The sequence below is a fragment of the Peromyscus leucopus genome, chromosome 22 (assembly GCF_004664715.2).
Source record: "Peromyscus leucopus breed LL Stock chromosome 22, UCI_PerLeu_2.1, whole genome shotgun sequence".
NCBI classification, from domain to species: Eukaryota; Metazoa; Chordata; class Mammalia; order Rodentia; family Cricetidae; genus Peromyscus; species Peromyscus leucopus.
In genome coordinates, this window is record NC_051081.1 from 37,114,574 (window position 1) to 37,138,006 (window position 23,433).

The window sequence follows — 23,433 nt, forward strand, 5'->3', positions numbered from 1 at the left end:
AGAGTTGGAACAGTGGCTATCTCGGTGCCTTGTTCTTCCTGTCCGAGGGGAAAAATTTCCATTCCTTTTGCTGCTTACCAAACATTATGTCGGAGGCGGGGAGTATACAATGGGCGGTCCTGTGGCCTGTGCTCACAGAGCCCAGAGGCTGTGGAACAGATCCCGTCTGCAGAAGGGGACCTACCTGTCTAGGGAGACCCAGGAAGAAGCTTCTGAGCCACTTTTGAGTCGGGTCCTGAAGGATCAATAGGAGTTTTCCAGGTGGAGCATTGGAAACAGCCATAAGAGGTTCACAATTGCTTGGGGCTGATGAGGATCAATCACCGTGTTCCAAGAACATGACTGGGTGGTGGGAACTGGAGAGAGAGGAGCATAGCCAGGCAGTGGAAGGACTTTAGTCTCTGTCTCTCTAGTTCTGGGATAGGAGTCCAGGGCCTTGCCCATTCTGGGGAGGTCCTATACCACTGAGCCTCCACCCTGTTTTTACTTTAAAAATTTTTGCTTGGAGACAAGTTTTCACGTAACCCAGGCTTGCGAGCCTCGACTTCTCTGTGTAACTGAGGATAACCAAGCTTCTCTTCCTGCCTCTGCCTCCCAAGTGCTGAAATTCCCAGCATGCACCACCATGCCTGGTTTACATGTTGCTGGGGCTTCATCCATGGGAGCGACATGCCCACTAAGCAAAGGCTTTATTCTTCCGATGATGGAATGGTACTGAAGGAATTCAAGCCGGGGGTGGACGGGATCTGGTTTGCATGTACATGGATCATGCTGGTGGGCTCCAGGAAATTCAAGGCAGCCCAGGAGCCTGTTGGAGCAAGCCAAGGAGGATGCCAGCGGGGCCTCCCAGCACGATGAACTTAGTGTGATGTGCCTCTGTGGATTATCTAATCAGATTAGTCCGTGGGTAGTTACTGGATACCTTCTGCAGACCGTGCAGTGAGACCTTCAGACGTCAAGTTGTAATCGCCAAACATTGAAGGGGCCCCAAAAGAGTGGGACGAGAAGGGAGAGAGGGTAGGATCAGAAGAGGGCAGGGCTTAGGACCCAGTTCTGGGAAGCGGCCATTGTGTAGAGTCCTCAGTGGCAAGGGTCCCAACCCACACAGTGGCCTGTGACAACCATTCATGTCTGTTAGCATTCTGTACCTTGACAAACAAGGATGGGGTGATACTCTGTCGCCTGGTGGAGGCAGGGGATGATGATATAGTACACCTTATAAACTGCAGAGCATTATATAGATGCCTGCTCCCTCCCTCCCTCTCCCTCCCTCCCTCCCTTCCTCCCTTGATCTTAGCCCAAGCTGGCCTCCAACCCATCAATCTCCTGCCTCAAACACTTGAGGGCTGAGGTTACAGGCTTGTGCCACCACGCCTGGCTAAATCATTTCTCTGTTCCATTTAGTCCTGGTAGCCATGTTTCACCTTTGATCTATAAATGAATCAGGCCAAGTTTATTCCTTCTTTTTCTAATCACTTCTCCTCCTCCAGAAGAATTATTAAAAAATGTTTTGATCTATAAACTTCTGAGTAATATAGCAGAATATGACCATAGGGCCCGTGTTTGCTCATTAATTTTATTGATCATTCCTACTTTTTTCTCGTGATTGTGATTTATATATTCCAGCTGCCATCTGTTGCTTCTCTTTTCTTCCCCTCCTGGCCATTTTCTGTCTTGATACCTTTTCCTCCTTTGGATCACATTTTCAGCTTTTTCTTTTCTCCTCGTGGTTCCTAAGGAAGGCATTTTAATTAGAAGTGAAACATTTCTCTCCTTCCCCTTCCGAAGAACACTTTCCTGTAAAATAGAGACGGAAAGGGCACATTTGAGAAGGTCCCATCTCACCCCCCTTTACCTCTGTTCAAAACCCCGGGCGAAGTAGATTGGACTTGAACGTCAAGATCTCTGGGTCTGTGGTTTGCTGGTGACATGTCACTGCAAGATTGGTTCTCGAGATACCCAGTGCAGAGCCAGCTGAGTCAGACTGTGGCAGCCAGTGCTGGCAGCTTCGTGACTGGCTCTAGGTGGGCCCCTGGCTTGTCTTTGAGGCCTGACTTTAACCCAAGAGAGCCAGGCCAAGTTCCTAAACGACTGGCAGATTGGCTTGGTAACTGTCTGAGTCTGTTTTCCATTCCTATAACAAAACATCTAAGCTCTGGTCATTTATGAAAAAACAGAGGTATTAATAGCTCGGGAGCCTAGAGACTGGGAAGTTTAAGAACATGGTGTCTGATCAACTTCTGGTGAGGCCCTTGTGTGGCTTCAACTCTTGCCAGAAAGCCAGACACTGAGAAAAAAAAAAAACTAACCCAAGTTTATCATAATCTGCTCCTGAGAGAACCAACCGAATCCCACAAGAAAGCGTTGACTTCTTAAGGACCTGGTTACGTTTTAAAAGCCATACTATTCTAGTTAGGTTTCTACTGCTGTGGTAAACACCACGGTTAAAAGCCATCTGGGAAGGAAAGATTTTATTCCGGGCAGGAACTTGGAGGCAGGAGAAGTCTGTCTGGGAAGGGCTGCTCACTGGCTTGGGCCCCAGGGCTTGCTGGGTTCAGCTGGTTTTCTTCTGTAACCCAGGACCACCTGCCCCGGGGGTGGCGCCATTCACTGGTATGCTGGGCTCTCCCGCATCATTAATCAAAAAAATGCCCCCCAGACTGGACCACAGGCCAATCTGATGGAAGCGTTTCCTCCCTTGTTCTTTCTTCCCAGATGACCCTGGCTTGTGTCAAGTGGACAAATAAACAAACAAACAAACAAAAACAAACAAAAAAACAGAACCGGCCGAACAGTGGTGGCGCACGCCTTTAATCCCAGCACTCAGGAGGCAGAGGCAGGCGGGTCTCTGTGAGTTGGAGGCCAGCCTGGTCTACAGAGGGAGTTCCAGGAAAGGCGCAAAACTACACAGAGAAACCCTGTCTCAAAAAAACAAAAAAACAAAACAAAACAACAACAACAAAAAAACACAGAACCAACCAACCAGCCTACTCACCCAGCACCTGTCTCCATCATAATATTTGGAATCAGAAGTTAAGGTTTCAACATGAATTTGAAGGAATGAAACTATATGGAAACTATAGCAGCTGCCAACCTGGTCCTGGTAGGGGGACCCTCTTGGAAGGCAGTGGGGTGGAGGCGGTACCTCCCTGCGGGGCCTTGTTCCCTGGGGGGCCTTGTTCCCTGCCAGTCTGTCTCAGTCCCCAGCTGTGGGACTGGATTCTCATTCCCTGTTTAGTAAATATCCATATTTACCTTTTCCAGCTATCTCAGTCTATTTTGTTTTGAGACCAGGTCTCTTGTGGCCCAGGCTGGCCTTGAAGTGGCTTTAAGGATGTAGCCAAGGATGACCTTGAATTTATGGTCTTTCTTCTTCCACTTCCTGAGTGCTGAGATTACAGATGTTCAGTGCTTATACCTGATTCTGAATGGTCTTTAAAAAACAAATAAACGGGGCTGGAGAGATGGCTCAGCGGTTAAGAGCACCGTCTGCTCTTCCAGAGGATCCAGGTTCAATTCCCAGCGCCCACATGGCAGCTTACAACTGTCTGTAACTCCAGTTCCAGAGGATCTGACACCCTCACACAGACACACATACAGGTGAAACACCAATGTACGTAAAATACAAATAAATGCAAAACAAACAATAACAAAAACAAAACACCAAAGAACAGCAGGGCTGGAGAGGTTGCCCAGCAGGCAAGACTATCTGCTGTGCAAGCAAGAGGATCTGAGTTCAAATCCCAGCACACACACCAGACTAGGCATGGTCTTTATTTATTATTTATTTATTTATTTATTTATTTATTTATTTATTTAAGATTTATTTATTATGTACACAGTGCTCTGCCTGCATGTATCCCTTCAGGCCAGAAGAGGGCGCCAGATCTCATTACAGATGGTTGTGAGCCACCATGTGGTTGCTGGGAATTGAACTCAGGACCTCTGGAAGAACAGCCAGTGCTCTTAACCTCTGAGCCATCTCTCCAGCCCCTAGGCATGGTCTTGACTAGGACTGTAACACCAGCTCTGTGAGGAGGGGGAAGGCGGGAAGGATGCTGGGCTTGCTGGCCTCCCGCCTAGCTCTAGGTTCCATTAGAGACTCCGCCTCAAGGGAATAAGGTGGCTTGTGACAAAGTAGGCCACCTGTCATCCTCCTCTGGCCTCTGTGTGCGCGGGTGTGTACACCGCCCCCATATGCATTCACCCCACTCACACAAAAGTATAAACAAAAGGATACCAACAACAATAACAAAGCACCCTCAGAAGAGGCAGCTTCACCATTATTGAACATTGCCCAATTAAGAAAAAACCAAACTCTAGCTGGAGTGACCGCGGCTTTGTTTGCTAGCCGTGGCTTCTGAGGATTGCCTCTAACCATGGAGGGGAAACCCTCAGCAAACAGGAGGGGGGCCTAGGAGGCCAAGGAGAGACACTTTGAAGGCAGCCACCTTTTTTGTTGTGGTTGCCAGAGCGAGGAGGCTCTTTCTGGCAGAGCTGTGCTAGGGGACAGAGGATAACGGATTTCTGATGCAGGACCCCCACATCCTCCACACTTTATTATGGCAGTGCTCTCCTACTCTCTTCACCTTGCTTTAGAGCAGGGGAACAGGAGGAGGCCTAGCGAAGGTCTCGGGTCGATGTAAAATGAAAGTGGTCTGGCTGCATACGGAGAGCATCCTTGAGCATGCAGGCCGGGGAACATTCCCATGGGTTCCCATGGGTTCTCATGGCCTCGCTCCGGTTCTCCGTGCTCGACCATCCTCCCGCCTCCCTGGGAACTGTAACGCACCACTCAGGAAGCTTATCACTGGTCTTTGCTTCGTGTATGTCTTGGGACTCGCTGGCCTTCCTCACAGCCTGCATCTCTGAAGATGCCAAACCACTCCGGAATCACGGTTACCATGTGAACCAGGCTGGCCTCAGACGCAGAGAATCCCACCTGCCCCTGCCTCTCAAGTGCTGGGATTAAATGTGCGCGCCACCGTGCCCAGCTCGGACTCCTACTTACATAAGCCGTTAAAGTATGGTCTCCCTAGAGTGTGTCCATTCATCCTCCTCCTACCTCTGTGAGGTGCTTGTCCTTGTCCGTGGCATTTTATAGCCAAGGAAGTGGAGGTGGACAGTGACGGGGAACACAGTGCCCACGCTCACAGCCAATCAAGGTGTGTCTGGCCTCAAGGCCAAGTTTTGTAGATTAAAATGCATCCCGAAAGGCTAATTCCCCGAGGATGCGTAACTTGATGACTGTGAAATTTTGAATTGCTGAGGTAGTGGTTACATAGCTCTGTGTCGGAGCATGTGGCACCATATTTTTAAAAAAGGCAATACCAAGATAAACGTAGGTGACAATGGATATTGTCAGTGTGGTGTGATGGGAGCCGTGGTACCTCTGTGGAACGTGGGCTGGGGAAGTTGACTGCGTGGGGGCACAGTGGAACTCTCGTGGCCACGGCAGAGTTTGGTGTGTGCTTTTATTGGGAACATAGTCCCACGGCATCCCACAGCTGTCAACATCTGTCAGAGTGTACACTTAAAATGGCTGCAGTCTAAGGCTCAGTGCATTTGATGAAAAGGCGGTAAAAACCAAGAGACATTAAAAAAAAAGTATTTGTGTACACACACACACACACACACACACACACACACACACACGAGTGTGTGTGTGGAGGCCAGAGGTGTTGACATCAAGATGTCTTCTTCAATCACTGTGTGTGTTAGTTTTTGGATAGGGTCTCTCGCTGAACCCAGAACTCAACGATTTGGCCAGAGTGGCCAGCCAGTGAGCCACCTTTGTCTCCAACAATCCCTGTCTCTGCCAGGCTCAGCTGCAGACTTGTGCCACCACGGTTGGCTTCCCCGACTCTTTTTTCCAGCCCTGAGTATGGTGTATCTGTACACTCTGCTGGGAGCTGGCAGCTGTGAGATGTTAAGTGACTATCTTCCAATTAAAAAAAAAAAACATACAGAGAACTCTTCCATCACCACACGTGTCCTGCTGTGCCCCCCACACCCCGAGTTCTGGCCATGTGTGCTCGGAATCTGAATTTACATCCCCGATTGTAACACTTCAGTCACTGAGTGAGCTCTAGCAGGAAGGTGCTTTAGTTTTATCCAATATCTTAACTAATTTTTGCATAGAAAAAGGTCACACGGTGTGACATTTTTCTCTTCGTGGTATCGTGGGTGACTCAAAAGGTTTCAGGTTTTGGGCATTTCACATTTTTCGACTAGAGCAGCTCAGTCCTCTACTGTAGCTGGTTGTGTGACTGTCTTTTGCATCTAGGATGGGTTACCTCTAATTCCTAATTTCCGTCCAATTAAGTCACTTAGGGCTGCAGAGTTGGCTCAGTTGTTTAAGAACATGTGTTCTTACAGAGGACCAGAGTTCAATTCCCAGCACCCAAATGACAGCACTCAGCAGTGGGCGACTGCAGTCCCAGGAGATCTGATGCCCTCTTCTGGCCTCTCAGGGCACTAGGCATGCATGGGATGCACAGACATACATGCAGGCAAAACACTCATACGCATAAAATGATGAATCTAAAAAAATTTATTTTTTTTTAGAACAGGGTCTCTCTGTGTATCCTTGGCTGTCCTGGAACTTGATATATAGATCAGGCTGGTCTCAAACTCACAGAGATCCACCTGCCTCTGCCTTCCAAGTGCTGGGTTTAAAGCTGTGCACCACCACCATCTGGTTTAAAAATGTTTTTTAAAGAATTAAATCATTTGGAAATAATCAGGGTAGAGAAACCTCCTTAGATATTTGTGATAGTAAATTTTTATGGTTATTGTTCACCTCCAATTCACTAGCATTTTCTTCCAGCTATCCATAGTTATTGAACGTTTCTAAAATCCTTAGAAATAACAACCATCTTTTGTATTTTGCCTGCTTAGGTTCTATTTTATTATAAAAATATAATGCCCTCAACAACTTGCATGTATAGATTTGCTACTGAACAGAACTGACTCTTAGGCAACATTGGAAGAGTCGGAGCTAAAGCCAACGCGTGCATTCTAGAGAGGCGCCTGTGGACTCATGACGAGGTCGTGTGGGGGTGGCCCATCTTGATCCATCTGTCTGGCATACTGCTACTTCAGCAGCGGCCTGGGTTCCTGCCCCTTTTTACCGAACCCTCTTCTCTTCCCTCACAGTTCCGGTTCCTGTCGTAGATGACCCGCAGGAGGTAGCACTTCCGGTTCCTGTTGTAGATGACCCGCAGGAAGTAGCACTAGCACGAGCCTGCCTCTTGTTTTCGGCCTAGCGCTGAAGTCAGCCATCTTGCTCTGCCCTGGTCTCCTAGTCAGCCCACCCGGCGTTTGGAAGCCCGTTGTGGCCTGGGAGCTTTGCCCCTAGCCTGGTCCCTGCTGTCTCAGGACTTGGGCGCACCTGCATTTCCCACTTGATTTAAATATCTCTTCCTGCCTCTGTCAATCCTAGAGTGATAGATTTAAGGTGAGGGATGCTTCCCACTCCTGCACGGCAGGCTCACACGGAGGGATGATTATCTGCAGAGAAGGTTCTGTGAGCCGCTTGCCTCTGCCGAGGCTGTGGCTTCTCTGTCCCCCATCTTCCTGTGGGGACAACAAAGGTCGGATGATTTGGTGCCTCACGCGTCCCCTTTTCAGCTCCCCTCTTCTCTTAGACGCTGTGGCTGGTGTTAAATTTAGAACGTGTAATTTCATGTGTATGCCTTGTGATGGGCATTGATTTTTCTGTTTGCTTACGGATCTTTTCCTTCTGTCAAACCCGGGTGCCTCTGGATACAGGCTCGCACAAGCTTCTTGCTGCCGGCAACATGGAGAGCTGAGTCCCTGCCCGCACGGGAGGCCCTGCGTCCTAGTACGACTTTAAAGTTTCTTGTGGCTGGGGATGCAGCTCAGTTAGAAGAGTGCTTGCCTAGTGTGAGGCCACCGGTTCAATCCTCAGCACCATAGAAACTGGATGTGGCAGTGCATGCCTGTAATCAGGAAGTGGAGGCAGAAGTTCAAGGCTATCCTCAGCGATATAGTGAGCTGGAATCCAGCCTGGACTCCATGAGACCTTGCCTCTAAAAGAGAAGTTTGGTTGTTGTCTGAAGACTGGCTTGGTACAGTAAAATCACTCTCTAAATAATTGGTTAAATATCAGATTATTAGATTGGCTTACAATGAAACTATCAATAGCCAATCACTTTCAATCTGTCAAAGCTGCAGACTTATTTTGTGTGATTCAGTCTGGTATAGAGAAAATATGGAAAGCCTGGAAAATACTATACAAGATGGAAAAATATTACCCATAATATTATCCTTCAAGGGTAGCTACTTTGAGCATTGGACTCCCTGTTAGTCATAGGAATGCTTATTTTCTTCTATAGTATGCACATACTTGTAGTAAGAAACTAATTCAACCTAGGCAAGGGTATAAAGAATAAAAACAAAATTTCTCCTCCCCTCCCAACTCTCTGGAGAAAGGACCCTGGCCTGCTACGACCTGAGCCTCCTCCCCAGGGAAGTGACGTAATTTATAGTACGAAGTGTACAAGAGCAAAGTTTACTCTTCAACGCAGTAAGGACTTGCAGGCTAACGCCCCTCCCTTCCTGTCTCCGCCATGGCTCCCCCATGAGAGAGCCACGGGGCTCTCATGAACAGGCCCTGACACATGCACAGCATTCCGAATCCTGAACCTGTCCCAGGCCCCTGCCCCACCGTACAGGCTGGCACCCTGCAATAGTCTTCAGCTCCCGGACGGATAGAAGGGATTAGATTGGGACTTCTGACACTGTCTGCCTGACCTCGGGGAAGTCCCTTCTCTGGTTCTGCTCTCTAGAGAGCTCAGCGGGGGTTGCAGAGACCCCCGTTCTCCCACTTCTGAGGCCAGTTCTCCAGGATGTGGCAGCAATAGACCACAATCCCCTTTGGCAGCTGGAGAAGCCCTGTCTTTCCTCTCTGTAAGTCCTCTCAAACAAAATGCAGTGTAGTTCCCTCCAGGAGAAATACATTTGTGGCCGGGGAGCTGCGGGGCGCACGCCTTTAATCCCAGCACTCGGGAGGCAGAGGCAGGCGGATCTCTGTGAGTTTGAGGCCAGCCTGGGCTACAGAGTGAGTTCCAGGACAGCCACCAAAACTACACAGAGAGAAACCCTGTCTCGGAAAAAAAAAATGTAGAGTCACAAGTTATAAATAAACATAAAATGATCACGATGATAATGCTGGCATTTGAGTGAGGGTGTCTGGCTTACAAGAAGCCCTTTATTCCTTGGCATTGCACGGTCTTTACCATAACCCTTGGAGATCTGACACTGTCGCCATCCTCACACTGTCGCTGTTCGACCTCAGGGCTTAGAGACGGAGCTGAGGACGGAGAGACTTACGCAGCTTGGCCAAGAGCACAGCACTGGCAATGGCAGGTCTAGCTCTGGAGGCTGCTGGTCCAGCCAGTTACTTAGACGCCCCATGTTCCTCTCCCCTTCGTTGTAAAGATGCAGGGTGCAAGCTCAGCCAGATCAAATGGTTTACCCAGGACTCTGGCGCCCACAGAGGGGCAGAGTGTGAATGCAGCTCCCTTTCCCTGAGGAAAAACAGCTAAGAAACAGTTAAAAAAAAAAAAATCGGAGCCGGGCGGTGGTGGCGCACGCCTTTAATCCCAGCACTCGGGAGGCAGAGGCAGGCGGATCTCTGTGAGTTCGAAGCTAGCCTGGTCTACAAAGTGAGTTCCAGGAAAGGCGCAAAGCTACACAGAGAAACCCTGTCTCGAAAAACCAAAAAAAAAAAAAAAAAAAAAATCTGGTCGGGTGGTGGTGGTGGTGGTGGTGGCGGCGGCACACACCTTTATTCCCAGCATTCAGAAAGCAGAGGCAGGTGGATCTCTGAGTTCGAGGCCAGCTTGATCTAGAGAGCAAGTTCCAGGTCAACCAGGACTGATACACAGAGAAACCTTGTCTTGAAAAAACAAAAACAAAAACAAAACAAAAAACAAACAAATAAAAAGCTCAAATGTTGCTGAAGGAAAGGGATGTAATGGTGAGAAGACGCAGAAGAATAATTCCTATTGGCAACACATCACTTTTCCAAGTTGCAGATTGAATTCGGTCCAAATCCATTAAACATTTTCATAGAAATCAGTAAGATGATTATGATGTGTATGGATACACGGATTAGAAAAGCCAAAACATTTTCTAAAGGACATACGATTCTTCCTTTCAAGATTAATATAAAGTTATATTAATGAAGACAGTACTTCCTGAATATAAACACTTATATCAAGGACTTTGGAGAAGGTCCAGAAATCACTCCACACTTACATGCTCAGCTCATCTGCAATGAAAGTGCATGGGAAGTCAATGGGGGAAGAGAAGTTTCTTCAAAAACCCTGTTAGAATAATCCGTATCCACATAAAAAATAAAACACCTTCCCACTCCCAAATAGAGACAGTAACTTGGAGTGATTCCTAGTGTCCGAGTTAAGATGTCAGCATCTAGACATCTGTGGCTCTGGCTCCTCCCTCCCTGTTCTTCGTGTGAGGAAGTTGAAAGGAGCTGGAGGGCACTTTAGGGAGTGGGGGGGAGTTTGGCTCAGAAACCACCTCTCACTCATTCCTCGGCATCCCACTGCCTCCTGTTGTCGGCAAGAGAAAGACTTGGGGAGGAATGGTCTGATGGTTAATCCGTGTCTGTACCCATCAGGCAGCCACGGTGCGCTGTGACATGGGCATGTGGCTCCAGTAGCTGATGGCCCTGTCATGAGGCTTCCTGGTGTAAGATGGGCTCAGGGACAGAGGCAGGCTCCCAGGTCTGGGGTTGGGAAGTCTTGACACCCAGCCAGTGCATAGTGGGTACCTGTAGAGTTGTAATTGTGCCCACAAGGCTGTCGATCAGGGGAGACGGATGGGGCCAGAGAACAGTTGAGACTCTTTGGGAGAAGAACCCGAGGCATTAGTCAAGTCAGTCTTAGTCAAGGCTAAGGCCACAGAACCTCATTTAAATGAATCAAGACAAGCCGTGGAGGTGTATACCCATAATCCCAGTTCTTGAGAGGTGAAGGGGGACGATCAGAAGTTTAAGACCAGCCTGGGCTACATGAGACCCTCCCTCAAAAACCAAAACAATGGCCGGGCGGTGGTGGCGCACGCCTTTAGTCCCAGCACTTGGGAGGCAGAGCCAGGTGGATCTCTGTGAGTTCGAGGTCAGCCTGGTCTACAAAGTGAGATCCAGGAAAGGCGCAAAGCTACACAGAGAAACCCTGTCTCGAAAAACCAAAAACAAACAAAAAAACCCAAAACAACAACAACCCAAAGGAAAAAAAAAAACCAGACACACATAAATAAGGTCAATGAGATGGCTCGGTGGTGATCCCTGGGACCCACATAGTGGAAGAAGAGACTCCTGTAGGTTAATTTCTTCACCCATGCACGCACACACACTAATAGATGTATGTAAAATTATAAATACACAAATAAGTAAACGAATAAGTAGGTAGTGGCCTCAGTAAGGCCACACTTGAGTACAGCGGTTCCCCTGCGGGACTGGCGGTAGGCACAGCTGTCCAAGGATGCTTAGGTCTCGTGTGCTGCTGAGCTAGATCATAGCACCTGTGGTTTGGAAACCATTGCCAGGAACCGCTTTAGGTGAGGGGATGACGCTGGCGGACTCAAGGAAATAGGCACACTGGGAAATGCTAGGTGGGCCCAGTAACCATCTTGGGAATTGGTGTATAATATACTGGTGGCTGGTGGACTTTGCGTCCAGCACAGTCCTATGCTGTGTGCTGTAGGCACAGCCTGGTGATGAGCTCTGATGGCCTTGCTCCGAAGTGGGTTCCGTGGTTGTTCATGTTTCGCACAGGAGGGAGCAGGCTTAAAGGGTGGTGACTGAGGGCCACAGCCAGCGGGTGGTGGGGCTGGGATTCTTCCCCCAGCCTGAGTTTGGAGCCAAGCTCCTCATTGTAGGGTTACATGGTCCCAACTGGGGTCCAGAAGGGATGGATGCTGGGCCGTGTGGTACCTCCAGGAGTTCTGGCTGTGGGATGATGCTGTTGCTGTGGCTAAATTTTTCTCCTGCCTACGGACAGGAGCCAACACTTTCTGGAGCATGATGGTTACATTTTCTATGTGGTCACATCACTAAGTACACACATTAGACATTTCTCAAAAGAACGTATTTTTAGAATATCGGGAACCCTGGGAGATTCAAAAGCCTGGTTTTAGAAATCTTCAGAAGGTCCCTGTGTGAATTCCCAAGCCGAGAAAAATCCTACAGTGCGGTCGTTGGTGTGGGCGGGGCAGGAACAATGGAGGCTCATGGGTAGGTGGAAAAAAAATCAGAGAGGAGAAAAGTGGTTAGAGACTAAGCCACACAGTGCTGTTGGTGAGGGACCATCGTCATTGTCGTACTGATGGTGACGGAGCCTCGATGCTCTAGGCCATGTATAGCAACCCCAGGGAACCAGGAGGCATCAATGGCGGCTGCTTTGCCAGCTGGCCACACCCTCATTTCCACCCTAGAGGAGGGCTCATCAGAATGATGATGATGATGATGATGATGATTCTTTGGGGATATACCTAAGTCTGCTCCTCTTTAAAAAAAAAAAATATATATATATATAATTTCTAGACTATGTGTCTGCATATGTGTACCTGAGTGTTGGTATGTTGTATGTACATGTGAGTGCAGGTGCCCTTGGAAGCCAGGGGCATTGGGTATCCCCCTGGAGCTGGAGTTGTATGTGGTTGTGAGCCGCCCAACATGGATGTTGAGAACCAAACTTGGGTCCTCTACAAGAGCAGTGCGTGCTTTTAACCACGAATCGTCTGATAATTTTTGTTTAGACACATGTGTGGGCCTGTGTGCCGTAGTGTATGCGCAGAGGGCTGGCGAGGGTCACTTCTCTGCTCCCTTCGTGCGTGTTCTAGGGGTCAGGGGTCAGGCTTGGTAGCAAGTATGCTTACCCACTGGGCCACCTCACCAGCAGCCTCTTTATAAGAAAAATTAATAACTGTTATTCCTACAATAGCAATCTTTATTAAAAACCACCCAAATATCAATCATGTACATGTATGTTGACCTGTCTTCACACAAGGATCTGTAGAACTTCCTTAGTTTTACCCTCAATTCTAAGGTCTCTAACTACATGTCAGTGAAGTGTGTCTCACGTTGGGTGAGACGTGTGTCTTCTGAGTGGAAAATGAGGACGTGGCTGATTCTAGGTATAGTTGAAGAACGTTTTTTTTGGTGATAGGAGGGGGAAAAGAGCCAGAGGCATCTGGAAGGGTCCCAACTGAACCAGGCCATGAGAAGAAGAGAGAAATGGAAGAGGGGGGAGGTGGGGGGGCTCAGAGTGAAGCCGAGGACCAAGAGGCCCAGAGAGGAACCAGGGGCCAAGGGAGCTTGTAGGAAAATGGCTGAGGTTATATAGGTAGGAGAAAAGAGAAGCTGGGGGAAGGGAAGGGGAGCTGGGGGTGGGGTGGGGGGCTGGAGAGGTTTAGGCTAGGAGGAGGGGCATGTCAGCCAGCATGACTCCGTAACAGGTACTTGTGAGTAAGGACTGAGGTCGCCTAGAAGTGAGCAAGGACGTTGATAAGTAGATAGGCACCACAGGCATAGGCTAATGGAAGACATGTGGAGGAGCCGTGTGTCCCTTTTGCCAGAGATAAGGAGGATGACTCCTTTTAGCAAGTAGGAACTATCTTAAGTCCCCGAGGGGACGGTGGCTTTTGTTTAAATGCCAGACTTTGGGAAAAGGGATTTCTTGAGACCTAATATTTGCAGGATATTTTATAATCACAGGGCTAGCATACCGTTCCCTCTTTAACTCCTGCTCCCATTAATCATCCATCCACCCATTGGCTGTGTCAGATGTTTGCCCAGCACTGGGAAGACAGAACTGGGCAGAGGTCCCCGGCCTTAGTGAGCTAACTGTGAAGGACAGACACTTCAACGAGATATCTACTCAAGCGGGTGGTGGTGGTGCATGCCTTTAATCCCAGCACTCGGGAGGCAGAGCCAGGTGGATCTATACCTGGTCTACAGAGTGAGTTCCAGGACAGGTGTAAAGCTACACAGAGAAACCCTGTCTCAAAAAAACAAAAAACAAAGCAAAGCGAGAGAGAGAGAGAGAGAGAGAGAGAGAGAGAGAGAGAGAGAGAGAGAGAGAGAGAGAGAGAGAGAGAAATCTACTGGAATGACAGAAGAATAGACAGTTCAGACAGAAGGCAAACACGGGCTTTATGGAACAGATCTCAGCCTCCACGTGTGTTATGAAGTGAGATGAGAGGCGGCCTCCCCAGATAGCTTGGTGGAAAAGATTGAGAGATCTTGGAGTATGGATGTTAACATGTTAAGGGTTCTGGCAGGGAGCAGGGCACGGGAAGCTCAGCTCAGGCAGACAGTATACATGGGGGAATTAAGATATTTAGGCAGAAATCATAGAGCCCAAAGTCTGTAGGACCTTGCATGTCAGGACAAAGACTTAGGACTTTTGGTGAGTGGGGCAACTATTGGGATGCTCTGAGCTGGGGGTGGTGTCTTAGTCAGGGTTCCATTACTATGGAGAGACACCATGACCCCAGGAACTCGTATAAAGAAAAGCATTTCACTGGGGCTGGCTTACAGTGTCAGAGGTTTAGTTCATTGTCACCATGGTGGGGTACATAGTGGCCTGCAGGCGGACATGATGATGGAGATGTAGCCAAGAGTTCTACATCAAGATCCACAGGCAGCAGGAAGAGAGCCTCCCTAGGCTGTGGCTGGGGCTTTTGAAACCTTAAAGCCAACCCCCCAGTGAAACACTTCTTCCACGGCCACACCCACTTAACCAAAGGCCAGCCCTCCTAATCCTTCTCAAGTAGTGTGACTCCCTGATGACTAACCACTCAAATATGAGTCTATGGTTGGGGGGCAGGCATTCTTATTCAAACTACCACAGGTGATACTTGGGAAAAGGTAATTTTGGAGGATTAATATGTGTGAAATCAGATGTGGACCAGCAGGACTGGAGAGGAGCCAGAGACACCGGTGTTTTCCAAGCCTTGCTGCAGGAAAAGCTTTGGCATACGTGTTGCCAGGAGGGGAAACAGAGACCTGGAGACCCTGACCGGGCAAGACCAGGTGGTATGAATGGCACACTCACTGCAAGGGCATTAAGCAGCCTCAGTGAGGCAGGGGAGCGAGCCACACCAGCTCAGGCGCTCAGGCAGAGTTCACTGAGGCTTGGTTGTGGTGGGTGCTGTGTCTAGTGAGGTGGGGTGGTCACTTAGAGCTGTGTTTTCATTCTTCAGTTGACAGAAATGGGATCTCAGATTGGCACTGGGTGAGGACGCTGTGGCCCTGAACACTTGGGTATTTACATTGGTTTTAAGGAGTGTTTTCTATCCTGCCATGCACCTTGCACCATGCACCTGGGTGGCATCTTAACAATACAGTATCTGGATTTTTTGATTTCACTGTTTGGAGGTGTTTCCCCACATGGTGCTAAGACGTAGCCAAGCTGGGATCTGCTGCAGGTGGCCCTAACTCAAGACAGTGGAGGCTGGAGGATGGAAGGCCGGACAGGTGATGTGTGTCTTTGTTGCGTGACTGAGATAGCTAATGCCTTTAGAAGATTGGTCCATGATTGAGCGAGGAGATGTAACATCTGGATTTAAACCTGGGAACTGAATTACATACAAGAGACAGCGCGAACTGATGGATATCCCAAGGGACAGCTTTGGATGTGTGAAGAAGCTGGGCAGAGAGGAAACGGTGGTAGGAGGTACCACCATGTTATTGCTAGAAAAGGACAGCTAATGAGTGGACATGGGGCAGCCTAGAGCATCTGTTCCAAGGCTTTAGTGTAATGTACCAGCAAGTTGTACAAGGCCTTTGTTCCAGAGAGAGGCGATAATGTAGGCCAGAAGAGGGCACCAGATCTCATTACAGGTGCTTGTGAGCCACCATGTGGTTGCTGGGAATTGAACCCAGGACCTCTGGAAGAGGAGCCAGGGCTCTTAACCTCTGAGCCATCTCTCCAGCCCCCTTTCTTGAGGTTTTAAGATGGGGTTTCACAATGTAGCCTGGCCTTGAACTTTCAATCCTGCTGCCCCAGGCTCTCTAGTAACTGGGGTTACAGGTGTGTGCTACCACACTTGGCCCTGGAGTTCGTGTGTGTGTGTGTGTGTGTGTGTGTGTGTGTGTGTGTGTGTGTGTGTTTCTGAGACAGTTTCTCTGTGTAACAGCCCTGGCTGTCCTGGAGCTCACTTTGTAAACTAGACTGGCCTTGAACTCAGAGATCCTCTTGCCTCTGCCTCCCGAGTGCTGGGATTAAAGGCACGCACCACCACGCCTCACCTGGCTTGGAGCCAGGTTCTTAAGCAGGTTTCCTCAGGATGGTGATGTGTTGGCCCCAGAAACTGACCTAGAAAAAGAGCAGTTGGTAGGTTGCTCGCCTCATGTGCCCAAGGCTCTGGGGGTGCTCTCCAGCGTCGCACAGAAGCCAGTGGACTAGTGCACCCCTGTAATCTGGATGCTCAGGAGGTGGAGACAGGAGGGTGAGGAAGGGGTATCCTGGTCGGCTGCGTAGTGAGTTTGAAGCCAGGCTGGGAGTCCGTGTCAAAAGACCCAAGGAAAGAAAAGGCAAAGAAAAATGCGGACTCGGGACTGAGTCAGAAGCAGGCACTGGAAAACATAATCCCAGATGTCCTCAGGAGCACGGTGAGAGGCTGTGGGGGAAGGGCTGGCTACCGAGCCCCAATGGAGGAAGTAGGAATGAATCAGGTCCCAAGGAAGAAAGGATGCTCAGGAGGGTGGATGCTGCTGCTCTTTGTGGCTGAGCGGGCAGAATGTGTCACAGCCAAGATGTGAGTCCCTCTGAACTCCGAGGTAGCGCCCCTTAGAGCCCTACAGCTTTCTCTGTTGGGGTTCAGTTACAAGGGGAGAAGGCTTCCAGGCCTGTGGAGTCATGGGCCACTCCCTTCAGATTTTGACAGGCTGACCTCTTCTGAGGATGGTATTTTTGGAGTTTAGACATTTCCTTTTGTCTCTAGACTACATTCCTCTCTCTCCTGGTGGGCCAGCCAGCCCCTGTCCACCTGTATCCTCCCCAGGGCTGGGATTCTAAGCGGCATCACCATGCCTGGCATTTTACCTGAGTTCTGCTTTGAACTCAGGTCCTCAGGCCTTTTTGTCAAGCATTTTCCCAGCTCATATCCCTCTAAGCCTGGAACACTTCCCAGGTTCCTTCCGAGTCGGCGAGAATGCGATGAGGGATCTGTGTTATAAATACAGTTGGCATTGCTTAGTAGAAAACCAGAAGCCAGGCGGTGGTGGGCGCACACTTTTTATCCTAGTACTTGGGAGGCAGAGGCAGGAGGGTCTCTGAGTTTGAGAGGCTAGCCAGGGCTATACAGAGAAACCCCGTCTCTCAAAAACCAAAACAGCAAAACAAAAACAACAAAACCAAAAAGAAGAAGAGGAAGGAGAAGGAAACCCGAGTGGGAAGTGTGGAACCCTATTATTGAGACTTCTCTCATACATGGTTTATCTCTGCCTTTCTTTCGTTTAGTATTGGTTATCGGTTAAGAATAAAGTGGGATTCCTTACCACCCAGAATCCATATATGAAGATGTATTGTATGAAGTACCATGTTTTCGCCGTGTGTAAGAAAGCATTTTTTTATGAGTCTAGCCACAGCCTCTCCCTTGCTGGCCCCTCGCTGACTTTCCTCCTCTCCTCAGCCTCCATCTCTCCTGTTTCCTGCAGCATCTTTACCCTCAGGAGATCGGAGCCCCCCTGAGGTCTTTCATCTCTAGGCCCCTGCGTGGGACCTGCCCCCCACTGGAAAAGCTCAATAGGTTTAAATTGACCGCTCTTAAAAGAAAGGCCTGAAGGCAAACATGATTAGAACAGTCTAAAATAGACTCTGCAAGTGGGCTTGGAATTATTGGCTCGGAGAAAGAGACCAAGGTGACTAAATAATGAGGTTCTATCAAGGAAAGGACAGGAAGCGCCCTGGCCAGCTGTTGGCTGTCTCTTTGCTGAAGCCACAAGAACAGAGGGCAGCTTTTCACTGGTTTTGTGCTTCTTAACTATCTGGGGTAATAGGTCTTTTTGAGAATCTGATAAAAGCAATGGATTTGTGCTCTGCAAAATTGCACAATGGCAACTTTCTCTCCAGTTTTAGGGACTCACTAGTTACCCTAAAACTTAGTCCATATTTGACCTTTTTTTTTTTTTTGTTATTTTCAAGACAGGGTTTCTCTGTGTAGCTTCGGAGACTGTCCTGTCCTGGAACTCACTCTGTAGCCCAGGCTGGCCTCAAACTCACAGAGATCAGCCTGCCTCTGCCTCCCAAGTGCTGGGACTAAAGGTGTGTGCCACCACCGCTGCCGCCGCCGCCACTGCCGCCGCCGCCGCCACCACCACTACCCTGCCAGTCCATATTTGAATGACCAACCCCTGGGTTAGTGTAAGATGTTCAACATCAATGCTTCATATCTGCAGGAAAAGCAAGGAGGTAGACCAGATGGCCTTCTCTGGTTTGCTCACCCTCAAGACTGGGGCCTTCTTTGTGAGCACAGTTATCGAGCTACTAATCTCGATACTCAAGCAAGTGTCACTAATATTCTTTTGTGAGTTCATGAGCATGAATGAATGAGTGAATGAATTCCGTTTTCGGGAACAGGGAGGCATGTTGGAGCTGGTCTTGGTCTTGACATAATACCAACAAGTTCCATTCTCTGCAGGGCAAAGGGGAAGTGTGCTAGCTCTTAACAAAGCTAAATTTAGAGTCCTCCTGTGTAGACCCTGACAGGCAGGAGGAGGGCTGGGATAAGTGGGGTTCTTATTAGTGCCACAGAGTCCTGCAGTCTTTATCCTCTTTGTTTTTCTTTGTAGCCCTGGCTGTCCTGGAACTGACTCTCTAGACCAGGCTGGCCACGGACTCACTGAGATCCTCCTGCCTCTGCCTCCTGAGTGCTGGGATTAAAGGCATGCACCACACCCACTGGCGCAGCTTGTAGGGGACACAACCCATTGTGGCTGGGGTAGAGGAACATGTGGGACTAGCCAGGCCAAAGACAGAAGAGCCTGAAGGTCACGGCCTCCATGTTTTGAGTCTCTGGGGGAAGTCATTACGTCAGAGCCTCACAGTGGTGCCTCTGGGAGTTGGGTAGTAGCTGCTCTGGCAGTGCAGCAGGCCACGAGGGACCTTGAGCAAATGTCAAGTTGGATGGCTTTCCCATCTCGGAGTCCTTTTAGTTTTGAAAAGACATTGTCTTTCTCTAGAGGCATGCTCAAGATCATAACAATACAGGAAGCTTCTGGAAGTCCCCTTTGCAGAAACTTGAGGTACCCAGATGGGGAGGGTAAGCATGCTTGAGCTCTGTGTTGTGTTCAGGATGGCAGTGCTTAAGAAAGACCCCAGGCCATTGTTGGCACCACAGTTCTGGGACTTTGCCTAAGGCCACACATAGTCAGTCACTGTCTACAGGCTTTATGCCTCTCCATACCACCTCCTTGGATGCCTGTCCTGAGCTCCTGGGAAATTCTAGTCCTCACCCAGCCTGGAGGACCTCCTCATCTTAGTTAGCAGAAGAGACTGAAATATAGGGAAGAGACCCGGGCTCAGGGAGGAAGACCAGGTTGCAGTTTCAACATGGCCAAGACCATGGTTTCTGAAACCCCATCTCTCTGGTTTCAGATCAGATCTTCTACCAAATGGGCTCCTGCCCCATGGTGTTAGGGCTTGTAGAAAAGAGGAGAGGAGGCACATGGGAGTTCTGAAATATTCCTTCCTTGTTATTAGCTCTATGTTGCCACCGGCTCTCTGCTGGAAGCAAAGAAGGAAAATGTCATAAGAACATACACTGAGCCCTGTGTGAGGTGGTGTTGAGTTAATCTCTCTGAAACCTTTTTTTATCTATCTATCTATCTATCTATCTATCTATCTATCTATCTATCTATCTATCTATCTATCTATCTGAGACAAGGTTTCTCTGTATAGGCCTGGCTGTCTTGGAATGCACTCTGTAAACCAGGCTGACCCTGAACTCAGTGATCTGCCTGCCTTTGCCTCCCCAGTGCTGGGATTAAAGGTGTGGGCCACCATGTCCAGCTTGACATGTTCTAGCCTGGTCTTCAGGATCGTGGTGAGGATGAGGAGCCAGGTGTGAGAGAGGTCTAGTTTTTTGCTCCAGGCTCCCTAGCCTGCCAGCTCAAGAGCAAGCCATCTCTTCCTAGGCCTCATTGTCTGTCCACTGCCCTTTGGACGACTTCCCAGTCATTCTGGGGAAAAAGTCAGAAACAGCCAACGTACCTCCGCCCTGGAGGAGCTGTCTTAGGAAACAGACCAATGAGAAAGGATGAAAGAAGAGGCAGTAGTGGAATAGCCTTAATTCCCTAACATTAGGAGGCAGAGGCAGGTGGATCTCTGTGAGTTCGAGGCCAGCCTGGTCTACATAGTGAGTTCCAGGACAACCAGGGATACACAGAGAAATCCTGTCTCAAAAATCAAACCAGCAAACAATAAATAATAAAAAAGATAGAAAAAGAGGGAGTGGTACATGGGGACAGGAAAATGTCCTGCAGAGCCACTCGGTATGATGGGCAAGGTCTCTAGGAGGAGGATGGGACATTGAAGTAGGAACCTGGCTGACAGAAGCCACTATGAATGTCTCTCCAAGGGTCGGAGGCAAGGCTTCCCCAGAGCTGGGAACCCCACTTACAGCACACGGCGTAGCCACAGGTCTGGATGGTACTCCTTGGGCTAGAGGAGACTGACTGCCTTGTGGGGTACCATCTCCTCTGCTCCCTGCTGCCCTGCAGCTGCTTAGAGACTTTTTTCCATAACATCCAAGTACGTCTTAACGAAGAGAGGCTCCAGAGCAGTCTAACCCCAGCAACCGAGCATCGTCTGTCTCCAGGGCGACCCACACCAACACCAGCGTGTTCTGGAATCTTCAGGCTGCAGTGAGCGTCTAAGGCGGGACTGGCCTAGGCAAGAGACCCAGCAGCCCACCTCCCGGGGGCAGCTTCTATTTTAAAGCCCTCTTAGAGCAGCCCACTTCCCTGAGGGCTGTTAGAAAAGTTTAAGACATCTTAATGCATAGACTTCTAAGTGGAACGGCTCCTTGGCTCCTCGAGGGACTTCTCTCAGGCCTGTGCTGTAAACACTTCCTCAGGCTGGTGGGCTGGGTGCAGCTCCGCTCTGGGCCCTTACCCACTTGGGAGACTTGTTCACACATTCATTGTTTTTATTTTGGCTTAATTAAAAAAAAATGTGTTGATTTTTGTGTGTCTGTATATGTGTGTGTGTGTGTGTGTGTGTGTGTGTGTGTGTGTGTGTGTGTGTGTGTGTGTGTAGTGAGTGCCTTCACTGACTGAGCCGCCTTGCTGGCCTCTCAGCTTGCTTGCTTGCTTTTTTTTTTTTTTTTTTTGAGACAGGGTCTCATGTAGCCCAGGCTGGCTCCACCTCCAAAGTGCTAGAATTGTAAAGCGTGTTGTGGCACCACCCTGGCTAGTCATTGTTTTTCAAATCATTAGACTTTTTTTTTCTTTTAAAGAAGAAATTTCCATAGAGTAACTTCAGAATCAAGAAAACTTTTTTTTTTGAGTTCGGAGGGTGGGGTAGGGTGTGGCTTTGTGCTCTTATGCTAGCTAGGGATGGAAGCCAGATCGAGCATGATGCCGTGTGCCAAGCAAGTGTTTTACTCCTGGGTTACATCCTGGCCAGCTTAGTGCTGACTCACTGTCAGAGTGGACGTTACTTTTTCCCCAAGCGTGTTTTGGGGGGACATACCCATTTTCCCTAAGCAAGACACTGCTCCATTGTAGATAGGAAAGAGGCAACCTTCGAGTTTCACACCTTAGGAGACAGGGACTCCTGCTGTGTTTGGAATTGTGGGACATCTTCAGACGGATGTCTTTGGGCTTAAAAGTATGCAGCCCGTAAGTGAGGGCACAGTACAGAAACCACCAAAATGGCTGCTCCATGCTTTGAGGGGGGAAGGTTGTGATTGTAGATAAGAGAGAGGACATCCAGAGGCGTCCAGAAGAGTCCAGAGCAGAGAGAAAAAGAGAGAGGGCGTGGCCAGGGGTATCTGCAAGAGAAGCGAGAATAGCAAAGAATATCGAGAGAATAATGGAAGAGTGGCGGCGGGGTGTGTGTGTGTGTGTGTGTGTGTGTGTGTGTGTGTGTGTGTGTATGTCATGGAGAGCCTTGCTGCTAGAGAGGGAGCAGAAGGGTATCTGGCCGGGCAGAAACTTGTGAGCTACAACAGCCTGGGAGCTGGTGCAGTGAGGAAGAGTGGGGGAGGTGAGACAGGCCAGGAGGCTAGCATGGACTTTGGAATCCATAACAGGTACTTGTGAATTGGGACTGAATGGGCCTGGAGGCCGGCATGGGCTCCGATATGCTAATAGGTGCCAGAGGCAGAAGGGAGATGATGCCCTCTGGCAGGCGGGAAGCAGTTTCACACGTTCCTGAGGAATGCTGGCTTTTATCTACCTGCCAGAAATCCTGTAGTTCAGCATGAGCTCCTTTCTGGAGATAGGGACTGCCTTTTGGAGTTTGGGGAATTGGGGAATCTCCTTTGGACAAACACTTTCTCCTAAAAATTAGAGCGATGTCCCAGTCACCTCAGCGGTGCCTGGAAATGAGAGGAGGCCGGGAATGTGTCTCGGAGTAGAGGTACTGTTGACATGATGAGGAAAACTGAGGCCCTGCTGCCCTGGCCTGCTCACTCAGCACGCCTCCTGGGTCCTCGGAGGGACCATGTAGGGGTGTCCTGGGAACCTTCTTCACTGTCCTCAGGGCTCCACCTGTGCACGCTTGACCCTTCCTCCCCCAAGGCCAGCTTCTGCTTCCCTGGATTATCGGGGTTTCCTTGGCTTGGCGGCGTTGGCCTGCTGGATTCACGCCCTGGATGTGGGGGCTGAGTTGGCCTCTGTGTGAGACCTTGGCTGACTGAGCTTCCCAGCAGTCAACACTTAGGACAGAGGCGGCCAAGCTCCTGTCAGGCCCTGTAGCCGGAGCGAGGGAGGGCACCGGGGTGGGCTAGAACAGGTGGGTTTAGGCAAGTGAAGAGGGCTGGAGTTTTAAGGAACTCAAAGCCTGGCCTCTAGAATTGTTAGAAGTAGGTGAATTCACAGGGTGTAGGGAGTGGCATTTCCTGGCATCCCCAGGCCCTGCAATCCCTACTTCCCCACAGAGAGCCTTTTTGGAGCTGATGAGCTTCAAATACCGATTGGGAAAAGGATGAGGCAGCTGTGACTGGAGTACTGGGGGGGGGGGGGGGTGTCAGAGACTGACAGCCTGAGAACCACCCACCTCTCCTGCTCTCTGCTCCTTGCTGGATGCCATGGATCAAACCTTCCCCGGTCCTAACTTCTGCCTTCGGAAATGAGGCTCATGAAAACCAGGCAGTGTCAATCAAGACTGGGCTCAGGACAGAGCAAACAGCCTCGGAGGCCACCAGGCT

General features: G+C 49.5%; 1 protein-coding gene and 1 long non-coding RNA gene across 9 annotated transcripts in view; one reads left to right on the plus strand and one right to left on the minus strand.

The window, feature by feature from the left end:
- Positions 1 to 23,433, plus strand: part of Adcy3 (adenylate cyclase 3) — a 76,424-nt gene that overhangs the window by 11,368 nt on the left and 41,623 nt on the right. The window lies entirely within an intron of this gene.
- On the minus strand, positions 1,563 to 21,116 carry LOC119086471. The gene is made up of 2 exons (XR_005089756.1): positions 20,680 to 21,116; positions 1,563 to 1,797 (listed from the first exon to the last, which is right to left on the minus strand). It is a non-coding gene; the product is annotated as an uncharacterized LOC119086471 (long non-coding RNA).